General features: G+C 46.8%; 1 protein-coding gene and 1 pseudogene across 1 annotated transcript in view; one reads left to right on the forward strand and one right to left on the reverse strand.

Annotated features, from left to right (window-relative positions):
* LOC142587525 (radical S-adenosyl methionine domain-containing protein 1, mitochondrial-like) overlaps window positions 1-13,324 on the reverse strand; it is a 238,853-nt gene that overhangs the window by 31,332 nt on the left and 194,197 nt on the right. The window lies entirely within an intron of this gene.
* Window positions 6,149-7,354, forward strand: LOC142586839 (uncharacterized; annotated as a pseudogene).

Here is a 13,324-nt window from a genome sequence, read left to right on the forward strand (position 1 = left end):
TATGTGACACGGATAGCAACAAAATTATTAGAGAAGGTCAAGAGTGAGAGGATCGAAATCCGCTGGTTTCCTGCACATCTGGGGGTGGTGGACGGAGCTCGGAGAAACCTCAATGAGGTGGCAAATGAAGCAGCACGAGGACTTTCTAGCCGTGCTCTTCAAGACCGAGCAACTTACACTTCACCCGGGGAACACAGGGATCGATTATTAACATATAACGAAATCACGAAGCATTATTATTTAAGCAGAAGGGAATACCCATTGCCACACGGTAAGCTTTGCAGAGCCCAAGCGGTCACATTACGTTTGCTACAGACAAGAACAGACCCAAGTCCATATTTTATTAACAGGATCTATCCGGAGAGGGAACTTCAAACCAACTGTAATAAGTGCAATGGCATCATTACTCTTGACCACATGCTTTGGCAGTGCCCCGCGGTCTTCACAGACCGTGACAAGGAACAAGAATGGTGGCGGCAAATGCTACACAGTGAATCACTCTCTGACCAATTACGGGCAGTCCAGAAGGCCCGCGATGTGGCTGAAGGGCTCGGCCTGACAGTCCCAACGTGGGAGCGGCCCGCGTCAACGTATGGTTGACCTTCAGGACCCAATAAAGTTCTCCATACCATACCATACCCCAGCTCACGCGCGAAGAAGTAGAAGAACAGGGAAGATGATGATGGCTATATACAAATGAAAATGACGAAGTACGTTAATAGTGCTTACAATATATATATATATATATATATTGTACTGTAACGTAAGGAGCAGTGGGGCTGTGGCTAGGGGAGAGGCAACGACGACGAGAAAGAACAACCTTGTTTCGGTGCTAGATCGGCTACACTACCTCTCACTGCTCCGACGTTCTAGTCGCGAACGCTTACTGCTCAAAGTGCTTCGCGACAATATATATATATATATATATACCAGAAAGAAAGCAGTTCTGGGTCCGGGTAAATATTCACAGTGAAGTAGACGCGTGTATGAAGCGGTTTATTGACGTTTCGGCTGGGGTCCGGCCTTCATCAGAATACATTGCGTGGTGTCAGTACAGTTAATATACATGTGCCTATCAACCAAATGAAGATACGTTTACATGAAAAACGAATAAAATGGGCGAACAAAATGCATTCGAATCGTTCAAAGGATAGCTGACACGTGTATAGACCGATGGCGATTGCAAACATATCATCTAAAATACAAAGCATAAAAACGCACCGAAATGAATTGTAAATGAACCAGTTTACAATTAATTTCGGTTAACCCAAGCCTTAGCCGCTAACGTGTTCAGTCGGTGTGTCACAATGTGCATGTAACCTTAACCCTCATTAAACTGTTTTCCTAGGTTGTGAGTCTTGCTGGGTTCAGCCCAAGCCTCACAGTATACATCTCCTTGAACTCCTTTTTTTCTTCCTCAAAGCAATGCGATGTAATATGTGCACATATCGACACTCCCTGGCGTACATGGCACATCGCGTGTATTCTTACGCGCTAGGATGCATTTATAGGGCATTTTTCTGCTGCATGCTAGCAAGCACTGGCGTGGCTTAGTAGCAGCATAGCTGATCCCTACGCAACAGGGCCGGGTTCAATCCCGGCGGGAACTAAGTATATTTTTTTCTCATTACCAGTGATAGTTGCTACAAACAATTACCAAAACGGCTACTGGAATGAGCCCATAACAGCTTACACTGTAAAACAAGTGAACGGAAGAGTAGTAATGAGCAAAGTGTGCAGGTATTGGCCACAGTCAGGTACACGGGGAGGTACCCCGCCATTGTTGGCTTATGCTATGTACCTGACATAATGGCACACCTGATGAGAAAGAAAAGAGTACTGAAAATAGTGAATGGAAAGAAAGGAAAGGGTTTAATGCTTACTAAATAAAGAAAGTGAAAGCAAAGATGCATAGAAACAATAAGAAAATTGTCACCATCTGATTTTTCTGGCTTCCTAAGGACGGCGAAATTCGTCCCTGTAACCTAGTTGTAGATAGAGTTTGCTTTTGACCAGCAGATAGCCTCATAGCTGACGATTGAATTATTATGTAAGCTACTAATACAGCTGATTGACTTTATTGATAACTTCTGGAAAATCAGGCAGTGCAAAAAAAAGCCTTTTACTATCCAGCACAAGTCTAGACACCACAGCCACATCAGGAATAGCTCTGAAGGCCTGCCAGTACACTTGGGAGGCATGTCAGAGCTCATATTGCAACACTAGATGGAGTGTGCATGCATGTAAATTAGAGAACAAATAATGTGTTCCGTGACAGTGGCCTCTTTACACTCTTGGTATGCTTTATCGCCAATACACTGCGCAAGCTGAATTTTGGGACACGTACGATGTGTGGTCGCTCACCGTGATTATTTGCTTGCATGCAGGATCACTTCACACCCGAGCAGTTTCTTGACGAAGGACGGAATGGGAAAAAAATGATTAAAAGCAAATGCTGTCCCTAGCATATGTTCTCGTAAGTACACAACAGAGCATGCTAATGCTATCCTTGTTAACAAAGGGCTGCCATACCTTGAACGAATATTCACTAATAAGTTTCAATTGCTGTGCCTGTAGACTCACCATTACAAGTCACACGTGGAGAAGCACCTCATGGCATCACCACATGAAGATCAGGTGAGACTGCAGACCCAAACCAGACATTCTCAGCATCAGCAACTAGTTGTCTGTAGATACACTTGTTCTCTATCTTTTCCTGGTGTATGCTTCTTTATCGTACAGACTGCTGAGCACTAGAAATGGTGCAGAGACCCCTGGCATCTTCAAGGCTGCTTCAGAGCCTTTAGGCGGGATAATGCTGTTGGTCGACACCTAGCAGGCCAGGCGCTGGTCTTATTATTTTCTGAAGCCTGCGCTCCAGTCCTCATGAGTGAACAGAAATGTTTGCTAGTGTTAAATTGCGTACCGAATAATAAATGCACCTGGCACTGCAAGTACCACTGACTAGCTTTTCCTGATAAAGACGTTCCACAGCGTTTCCCGCGTTATTACTTCACAATTAGACACTCTGGCCGGTAAGCTTGCCACTGCATTAAAAAAAAATCGGTGGCATGAAAACTGGCTGTCAGTCCCTTTAAGTACATATTTTGCAATTGTGGACGCAAGATTCTATTAGTACCCAAGACTGCACCTCTCGTGCCGATTTTCTAAATGGCTAAAATTCACTATTTTCTGCCTAAAATTCGAGTCTCTACTACTCATAACAGTTTTGTTAAATTGTCTAATTTTGTCTGTGATTTGTTGGCCACGTAATGCCTGCCTTGGAGAGTAATCTAGCCCAAAATGTGGAGTGGTGGTATCTGCAATAAGCGATTCAAAGAAATTTATATTGCTCACATCTTGGAACTGGTATGCACTAATCTGGTTCAACTTCTCTATGTGGCCTGCTCCTGTATTCCATACTTCTGGAGAGTCCTATTTATGAATTACCTGTGTCTGCAATAAAAATGAAATGCTTTGATAGTCTCATGCACTACATGGCCTGTGTATTATTTTTGTAATAAACAAATTTTATAAATGAACTCTTTTTATCACATCTTCATTTCAAAATGAATGGAAGCTCCCCTCACTTCTCTCGCGATAATAGTAAAAGGTGGTCACATAGGTGTTGATGCTTCCTGCAGCTGTGTGTACTTCACTCTTGTATTTTGCCGTTCTTGTCCTGGATGTTTAACATATCTGCACTGTGGGTGGTTGAGTGAATTCCTTGAAAACTGAAGAACGGTAGCTAGTTCATAGCAACGCGTTTGGGTATAATAAAATATTTAAAACCTGCCTTGTGACAACTTACTGCAATAATTGTTGTTCTTCCTTTGTAAAACTATTGAAGGGTCTTCAGGTAAAGACACCTATTTTCAGTCAACTGCCTATACATAGTATGCACATATGTCATTCAAGGATACTCCGCGACTTCCGGTTGATGGCGGTGCAATCTTGGGGAACCTATAGGCCGCTTGCCATGGCCCTTGTATGCACGTGAAGCTCTGCTAGTTCCAACTCTAGATGTGCCCTGCTGTGCGATATCATGACTATATGTGCTATGTAAGGCTGCCGCAGCCGCAGCAGCTCGTCTGCCTAGCCAAATAACAGAGAACCAGGAATGGGAATGTTTCACCTGCCGAAAGTCACAACCTGGCAATGCGAAAGGACGAGACAATTGTTGGAGAAACGGTGGCGCGAGTGGCTTGCGTGTATACAGTCCAGCCCACTTATAACAGCCGCAGATATAACGAACGCTCGCTTAGTACGAACGAGGGCGGTGCTACCGTCAAAATATATATTGAGGCAATGGCACAGTGTCTCACATAGAACGAACTGTTGTGGCCTCAATACTCGGTTAGAGCGAACGCGAAGCTGTCCCAATGCTTCTTGCTTCCCAATACAACCTGCAAAATTCAGCCGCTGGATATGGGCATCATTCATGCGTTCAAGGTGTGCTACCGGCGGCGCGTCATCCAACGCTTGTTGATCGCGATTGATGCTGCCATGCCAGTTCGCATCAGCTTGCTTGCCGCCGTGGACATGTTGAAAGCGGCGTGGATGGAACTCACCGCGGAGTGCATAGAAAATTGCTTCCGCAAGGCGGGTTTTATGGGCCCAGGCACCGAGGACGCCATAGATCACCCACCGGAAGGCCGGTCGCACGAGGACTTGTGGCAACGCGTCGTTGACACGCAGCTGGCCGGACCTGACGTTGCCTGGGACGATTTCGTTTCTGCTGATGACGACGCGGACATTGCGGAGCCATGCACTGACGAAGCTATTGTGCGTGAAGTGCGAGCCCTTCCTGACTGCCCAGAGACCGACGAGGACGATGACGAGGATGCTGCTCTACCGCCGGTTGCTGTGAACGCTTCAACCGCGATCGGTTACATCGCGTCGCTTAAGGAACTCGTGTGCAGCAGAGGCCTTGGCGATGAACATATTACCGCGCTGGAAAAAATAGAAACGGCAGTGATGCGATCAGCTTTGAAGAAGCAGACATGCATCATGGACTTTTTTCAAAAATAAAGTGAACTTTCGTCTCGCTTGCTCTTTTTTCCCGTATTATAGGTGGTCCACTTAGTACGAACTTTGGATACAATGAACAAATGCCACGTGACGATCAAGTTCGTTATATGTGGGCTGGACTGTAAACCGCCAGGATTTGAAGAACCTCGACAACATTCGTGTGTGTGGTCGTCATGCGATCTCAGGTAAGCAAACTATTATGTATTTCATTTTGTATATAGCTTAATTACAATTGTACAGAATCTGCTAGCTAAGAGTTTACACCCGACACTCCCCGCCGGGCTCGGCGAGCACATTACTGTGCTTTGCGGAGATGCGTGCCGAAAGTTTTCTCGATCCGTTGGGTGCTAGTATACTTTTGGACCAAGTAATGAACTTCTAAAAAATTTGGCCAACGTGGCCGGAGATAAAAGAGCGTAATTCCATAGTGCTAAGGAACCTTCAATGCAAGCCTACGAGCACACCCGAAAAGAGGGAATCCTGAAGCTTCCAAGTCGAGCTACTTTGCAAAGATTTCTTGCAGTAACATCAGGTGAAGTGGGATTTACATTGTTAGTCCAGCAGCAGCTTCAAACAGAAGTGGCAAACCTTACGTGCACGCAGGCCAAAACTTGGTTTTTGGTAGTTGATGAAATGAGAGTCAAACAATGACTCCAATACCACAAACAGCGAAATGCATTTGTTGAATAGGTGGACAGCGGAAAGCTTCTGCCAACGAGAAGCACTACCGAACCACTGCTGGCCAGTTCCTTGTTGTGCTTTGTACTTTCTGGACTTTCAGAGCACATCCAAATACCTGTAGGTTATTTCTTAACCAAGAACTGCACTGGATGCCAGCTGTTCGTGCTAATGCAGTATGCAATTAAGCAGGTCGAAGCAGCAGTCTTTGTCGTCATGGGCATAGTTATGACAATAACAAGGTCAACGTTCTTGCCAGGGAACTCCTGTGCAATGGAAACCTGACGCATTGCATTCAGCACCCTAGAATCCAGCATGGAAGCTGTTTCTTGCATTTGACCAGTGTCATCTGATCAAAAACATTGGGTCACAATTTCTAGCCCGAGAACTTGGCGAGTACGGTAACGTGTCGTCCACTCATCTGAAACAACTATACCACATGCAGCAAGGAAACATTGTGAAGCCTGTAAAGTTTCTCATGAGAAAGCACGTTTATCCACCGAATATTGAAAAAAATGAATGTGTCTAAGGCTGTTCAAGTCTTCTCGCCGCCGGTCCCTGCGGCACTCAAGGTGCTGAAAGAGCAAGCAGGCCATACAGCTGATATAAGTTTTGCAGGTGTGGGTCCCACAGTTCAGTTCATGGATACTGTGCACTGCTGGTTCCTGTTGATGGATGTCAGTAACTGTGTCCAGCATATTCGCCAAAAGTTGCCAGACAACAAACAGTACGAGACCGCTGACAACATATCTTGGAATATCTAGAAGAGATGAAGAACAAGTGCACACAAAAGCAGTTTCTGAGCAAGGAAACATACCATGCACTGGTAATGACCACCGAGTCGAATGTGGAATGTGTGAAGTGTCTGCTGGAAGCTTCCAAATTCAAGTTTGTGCCGACAAGCAAGCTTTCATTAGACCCAATAGAGTCCTTTTTTTGGATGGCTACGAAGATCTGCTGGCAGCAATGACCAGACAGATGCCCCAGCTGTTCTTTCTGGGATTTAAAAGGTGCTGAAGACATGTATTATTTCAGCTTCTAAAAGCAGCAATGTAGTTGACACCACAAGTCATGCCTCAGGGGCACTGCATAATGCTGGTGAATCAAGACACTATCATCAGGCCACTTTCCAGCAGAAGCAACAAGGCTGCTTGAAGATCAGATGAAAAAACCAGCCAGCCTCCTTCCAACGGTAGACATGGCAGCCATCTCAATGGTAGGAGGCTACCTGGCTCATGTCGTTCAAGAACAGATTGCCTGCAGCAGCTGTATTTAGCTTGTGTCCAAGCCACCTTCTGCTTCACCAAGCGACAGTCTGATTCTGCATCAGGACAGAGGAGAGCTCCTGTACCCTTCAAGTGAACTTGTACATGTGCTGCGTGCCTTGGAAATGTACGTTGAGGTGAACCTGAAGAACCTTGCAAAGCCACTGCAAGAAGCCGTCGAGAATGCTGTATCCGTACTGGCTGACTGTGGAGTTTTGAAGTGTGCTTGCCCTGAGCACCACCTGCAGCTCTTGAAGATTGTCTGCACGAAATATTTCAGGCCAATATTCATCAATTATGCATTGTTTGTAACAGACAAGAATGACATGGCGAAGACATTTCTTGTGAAGTCATTCTCCCGGAAACAGCTAAAGCTTTAAGTGAAGCCTGAAATATGAACTTGAACAAGCCTGATGTGGTAATAAAGTGTGATGTGCGTCAGCATGTTTGCACTTCTTTCTTTTGGCACATTAAAGCTGTGCTGTGCTCGTAGGCAGTAACTGAGCTGGAATATAAGCGCATGTTGAGCACATATAAAATGACAGACAAGTGACAGACAACAATTAAATCAACAATTAAAGAGAGGCTGAGAAAGAATCGCACAGAAACCTCGAAATAGAAGGACAACGCGCAGTTCGGTTGTTCTTGCGGATTCCACTTCTAAGAGAATAAAGTGAGCCAGAAGCGATGCGATTAGCATGAATTGTGGTCAGTAAGTTGGGCAATTAGTCGCAATTTTGCAACGAGAAAAAGTGCCTGTGTTCACACAAAGGTTGCCGCGACGTTAGATACCTGTTGAGTACAATGGTGTACTGCTGCTCCATGAAAAGATATGAAAGCAAGTTTAAACTAATTAATATTGAAGAACAATCAATCACAGAACCAGGCAGAACAGAACTTTGTAAATGTAATGCACTTGTACCTCACAACTAACTAAACATTACTTTTTTTGCATTGTAAAATGCATTGCAGCTAGTGCTTCAGCAGAATATGGTGCTACGCACAGCGGCCTTGACAATGTCTGTTCCCTCCAGGGCTGCTAGCGCCACCCATAGGAACGTCCTTGAACTAGCCTCGATGTCGCCAAACAATGGCGCGCTGCATAATTGAGCAGGTACTGAAAGTATAGAGGAGGCTATCGTGCGACAATCAGCTGGGACACGTAAATGGGAAAAAGGTCGAAATACGGGGCTCGTGCCAGGAAGACAACACGTGGTTGCTCTGAAGCATAAAAAAAGATGACTGGGCAGGCCAAATTCAGTATTTTATTGTCTCGCGTGTACGGATCTGACACCAGCGCGAAGCTGAAGCTGCCCCGCAATCATATGCTCCACAAGCAACTTGGTTGGGTGGCGGGTGCTGCCGAGATTCGCCCGTATGAATTTGATAGGTGTTTCACTAGCCATTTCTGACGACATGATACCCGGCCGTTAGAATTTCCCGGCAGCCTGCAGGTGCATCTATAAGAACCGCCAGAGGGACCAATGCAGCGAAAACAACACCGGCATCAGAAGTAATGTAGAAAAAGTTAGCAGTGCAGACGGATCATGAGGGATATCAGCCGGTGACCACCAGCAACCCATCCCAATCGGCCCTGCCCCCGCAACTGTCCGGCGCATCATGCATTGGATTAATAGGTGAGGTGAAAGAAAAAAGAAAGCAGAAAAGTGCAGACAGGTACAAAGAGACACATAGAGAAGAAAAAAAATGTGTACATGTTCAGAAAATACCACAAAAAATGGGGCAACAGTCCACTGACTGCTAGGCATAGGAGAGTCAATACGATGTCCTTAGGACGGCCACTAGTGCGTGGCGGCCTTGCGCCCACCAGCGACACGGACAGTCACATGCGCAGTATGCGCACGTGTGTGCACGCCGCTCCAGCGATTGCGGCACAATCTGCGAGGCCCTCAACGATGTTGCCTAGCCATGCTGCTGCGCATGGCAGAGCGTTCCTCGCTTTTTCCCATGCTCTTGCCTGTGCACCCATGCATTATTTCCTGCTCTACATGCCTGACTTCGGTTAGTAGGGAATCTACGATAACCACGTGTGCGGCATGGTTTGTGTTCGGCTACTCATTCACTATCCCTCTGTCTCTCATTCTGGCACTGTCTCTCTGCCTCGATCTTGTAAATTTGTGTAAATTGTCTGTTTAAATTGAAGCCAAACGGTTTGCGAAGTGCGCCGCTGCAGCTGAGGCAGCAGCCAAAAGCAGCTGTCGTGCCTTCCCAAGAAACGCTAATCACACCGAATGAAGCAGTGAGCCAACTGCAGCTTGCCACACCAGCCCTCTCGCAAGGCTCACTCCCATTGCATCCTCCCTTGATGTGGCTGGCTGCCAGTACCAAGCCCTATTTTGTGGAGCTCCCTGCTAGCTCCTATGAGAAAGACATGGACTTGATGACCTTGCGGAAGTGCAGCTGCGATAGCAATAACGACAGGGAGCTGCCAGAGCGGTCATTGGATCCCAGTGCTGCCCCGGAGTGCAAGAAGAAGACCGCGCCTATTCATTCTAGCGGCACAGCAGGTGATAAGGCTGTGGATTCAACGGCGCCCATTACCAGTGTCGCAGTGCTCGCACCTGCCACCCCCAATGCACAATGCGCCTCAACTGCTGCTGCGACAGCAGAGACAGCAGGCACACCAGGTGGGAGCCATACCTTGCACTCCGCTGAAGCGACAGCTACCTCACAGGCCGCTCTCGAGACACCACATGTCGCGAAGGCGACAGGCGGTAAGCCACACAGTGCAGCTGCCTTCTTGAAGGATCCACCAGCTTCTCCAACAAAATGCCTCGCCTTGGAAAAGAAAAGCAAGGGGAAGTGACGCGCAGCACCAGGTATCCCGCAGCCTTCTGTTCCTGCGACTGCTGCAACCTCGGGCCCAGTGGCTTCTTCGCAGCAGCAGGCGCCACCAAAAGACGCTGCCAGATGCTCCCAGATTGCACTCTCTCCCCCACCTGAGAGCGATGAACTGGCACAGGATGCGTTCACCGTGGTCTTCTTTAGGAATACCCAGCGATGCACCAGGGTTCTGCAACAAGCTGCTACCAACCTGGCAAACCCAGTGGTGGTCGGGATGGCCCTGTTCAGCCCTTCTGTTCTGGGAGGGGCTTTCCAGTGAGCATCCTGCCTGGCGTTTGCCTCTGCCCTTTCTATGCGGCCAGGTGTTGCTGCAGCACGTCTTAACACAAAGAGAAACATTGTGGTTGCGGACACGCCCTCGCAGGCCTGCTTGGAGGAGCTGCTTGCCACCACCGAGCTTCGAGGTACGTTCCTGCCTGCCCACCAGCTGCCCCGTGGCTACAGCATGACATTTGTACATGGCACTGACAGTGATCCTACCAACTCGGAGGTGGTTGGGGTAACCGAGTCCAGTGTCCCTGTTCTATCTGCGTCCTGCTCCGGCAACATGGTGACACCCAGCTTTGGCAGCACGGTCCCTCCCAAGCATATGACCATATACAAGCTCCGGTTCTGGGTGAGGCCTAGAAGGCCACATCCACTGCAGTGCCAACAGTGCGGCCGCTATGGGCACCCGGCTGCCACCTGCAATAGACCCACCAGCTGCCTGCGTATGTGGGAGTTTCCACCAGAAGGGAGAGAGCTGCTGGTGTTTACCTGGACCTTAGGAGGAATGACTTCAAGCTGCAGAGTGTTTGAGATCTGCAGGGAGGACTGCACGGCTTTGGGGTGCACCAGCGCATGACACTGGTGCATACTAGAGAGAAGGACAGTTATTCGGGTCTGGACAGATTTTTCTGCTATCACTGCGCATGTGCGAAACCGTGCAGCCCACATTTGTGTGTTTTGCAGGGATGGGTCCCTCTGCCTTAATCAGAGTGACAAGTTTTCTTTTGACTGCTGGGTGCTCCCTGTGCTTTATTTAATAAAGTTTTGGTGACTGCCATGAGGAATCGCCATGACTGCCATGACTTCCAGCATTTGGAGCTTTGACAAGTACTCGCTTTAATGAGGACTTCAACATTACTTTTCTTGTTATAAAGACAATATGTGGTAGGTAAAACAATGTGCTTGTCACATCGTAAACTTAGCTCTGAACTCGTTTTTCACGTGCTGATAATTCCAGTGGCATGAAAAATCCTCGAACAACATAACCTATGTTAAGTTGGCCTTGAGACGAGTCAGCCTGGACCTGCACCCCACCACCTGTTGATGCCTCACAATTCAGGTCACTTGGCTGATGACAAAAATAAATAAATAAACATGCTCCAAAGGTGTGTTGCACTTCTCTTCTTCACTTCAACTGACTTATACTCTTGAGTCCTGGCTACAGGGAATTGTCCAATATTTCGGGCAACACGTCATCATCTGCTCCGAATGCAGAGCCCTCTCCCTCTATCAAGTATGGGCAAAATCAGTGCAATGATGCGCCTGCAACACAAGCCCAAAATGGCAGCATTCACCAGTGGCATGTTCTACGGCACCACCCGTCAAAGTAACTTATTTAAAATATACAGCGTGTACTTGTGCAGTTTTTAAACTTGTTTATTAATCTTAAGTACTCCACGCACGTTTTAACGAGTCTTTCGCTGAGGTACCTCCATTTATTTTAGTTTGGCAAGCGCATCTTTGTTACGTCCACTGTACTAGACAACAGGACTCTGCTCACGTTTCCCTGACAAAAGTGGCACTTGGATGCTTGCGTGCGCTGCATTGAATAAATCGATAAGTTGCTTATTTGTAGTGAATATTTCACGATAGCCTTTATTTTCTCTATTCAGGAGACCGACCAAGGATAAGCTATGTGACTGGAAACCATTCTTTGGAGAAAATTGCAGAAGAGGACATGTTAGAATTGTCTGACCTTTTGGATCGTGATGATGACACCGATGAGTATGTTCCTCCTATTTCCACCACGGATCTCAGTTCAGAGGACAACAGCGATAACGATGTAGAGGAAGCCGATGTAGGGTCCACTAACAAAAGTCCTTTGATATAGAAGGTAGCTGAAAGGTGAGACTTGGCCTGCACTTACTGGTCAAATAAACCGATTATGATGACGGCTGCAGATGACATTTTTTTTTTATTTTGCAGGATCCGTTAATAAGTGTTTTGTGTGTACAGGAAGGGGAAACACTTGTTTTTGTTTTATAATAACAGGTCAGTACCGTCCTGGGTGCCGCAATTCCAGGTCATGCCGGACAATGCTGATGAGCGAGCTTCGTGAAACCCAGCTAAACACTTCGAGACGTACATTGACAACGAAGTGTATGAAGACATGGCCCTGGCCATGAGCAGAAAACATGTAGCTCAGACAAGGAGGAGTCTCAACACATCAGCTGATGAACAGAAAATGTTTTTTGGTATGTTAATTGTTATCTCAGGCCTTGGGTACCCAGAGATCAGGATGTATTGGATGAAGAGTACACGAGTACTAAAGCCCCTTGTTATCCTTTGCCCATGTAGCAGTCCTTGGAGACAGTCAGTACAGATACCTGAAGGAACACTTTCCACCAGGCCCACAAGCGCCATACATAAGATACCAGAGTGGGGCGCAAACATCAGATATTCTCCCACTAGTTTGTGATATGCCAGTTGACACCACACACTTCATTATCAATGTGGGCACAAACAACCTCAGTACACAAAGCGCCATAGAAACGATCGAGTCAATGAACATCGTAATACGAACTATTCAAGCCACTTGCCCAAACGCACATATAGCCATAGCAACTGTCGCTCCCCGCCTACAAAACAAAGACCACCCACTAATCCACCAAACTATTGCACTCATGAAGCACACTTATGAGACTAACAAGCTCAACTCATTAACTTTCAACTTAGAACACTTCCACAAGAACACTGACACGATGCACCATGCAGAAATACACGAAGCACCAAACGAACACCTAGCTTGGGACGATTTCCACTTAAACCGCAGAGGAATAAAGCTAGTTTCCCAACACATCAAATCCTTTATTAAGGACAAGTGCTGAAAAACACTCTTAAAATCCACCTCAAATACCACCCTCACCAACTCTGCCAAACGTGCCACCGCGAACAACACAACTGCGACAGTCACCTCAAGAACACTCGAAACACAGCGGAATGTGAAAAGAGCCACAAGACACACATTACCCCAAAAACAACATCAACCACAGTGCAAACAGACACAACTGCAACAGACAACCGAAAATCCACTACTGAAGTTTTCACACAGACAGGGCAAAACCAGATACGAATGCGAAATCTTAGAAGCATTTCACATTGGAAATGAGAAAGAAATTTGTGTCAGTGATACGTCTTTGTGTTTAACAAACAAGGAACGTGCTTACTTATCGAGCAGGTAAAATTATGATCAATAAAAAACTGACATTCATGCACAG

The sequence above is a fragment of the Dermacentor variabilis genome, chromosome 7, assembly GCF_050947875.1.
Source record: "Dermacentor variabilis isolate Ectoservices chromosome 7, ASM5094787v1, whole genome shotgun sequence".
In the NCBI taxonomy this organism is placed as follows: domain Eukaryota; kingdom Metazoa; phylum Arthropoda; class Arachnida; order Ixodida; family Ixodidae; genus Dermacentor; species Dermacentor variabilis.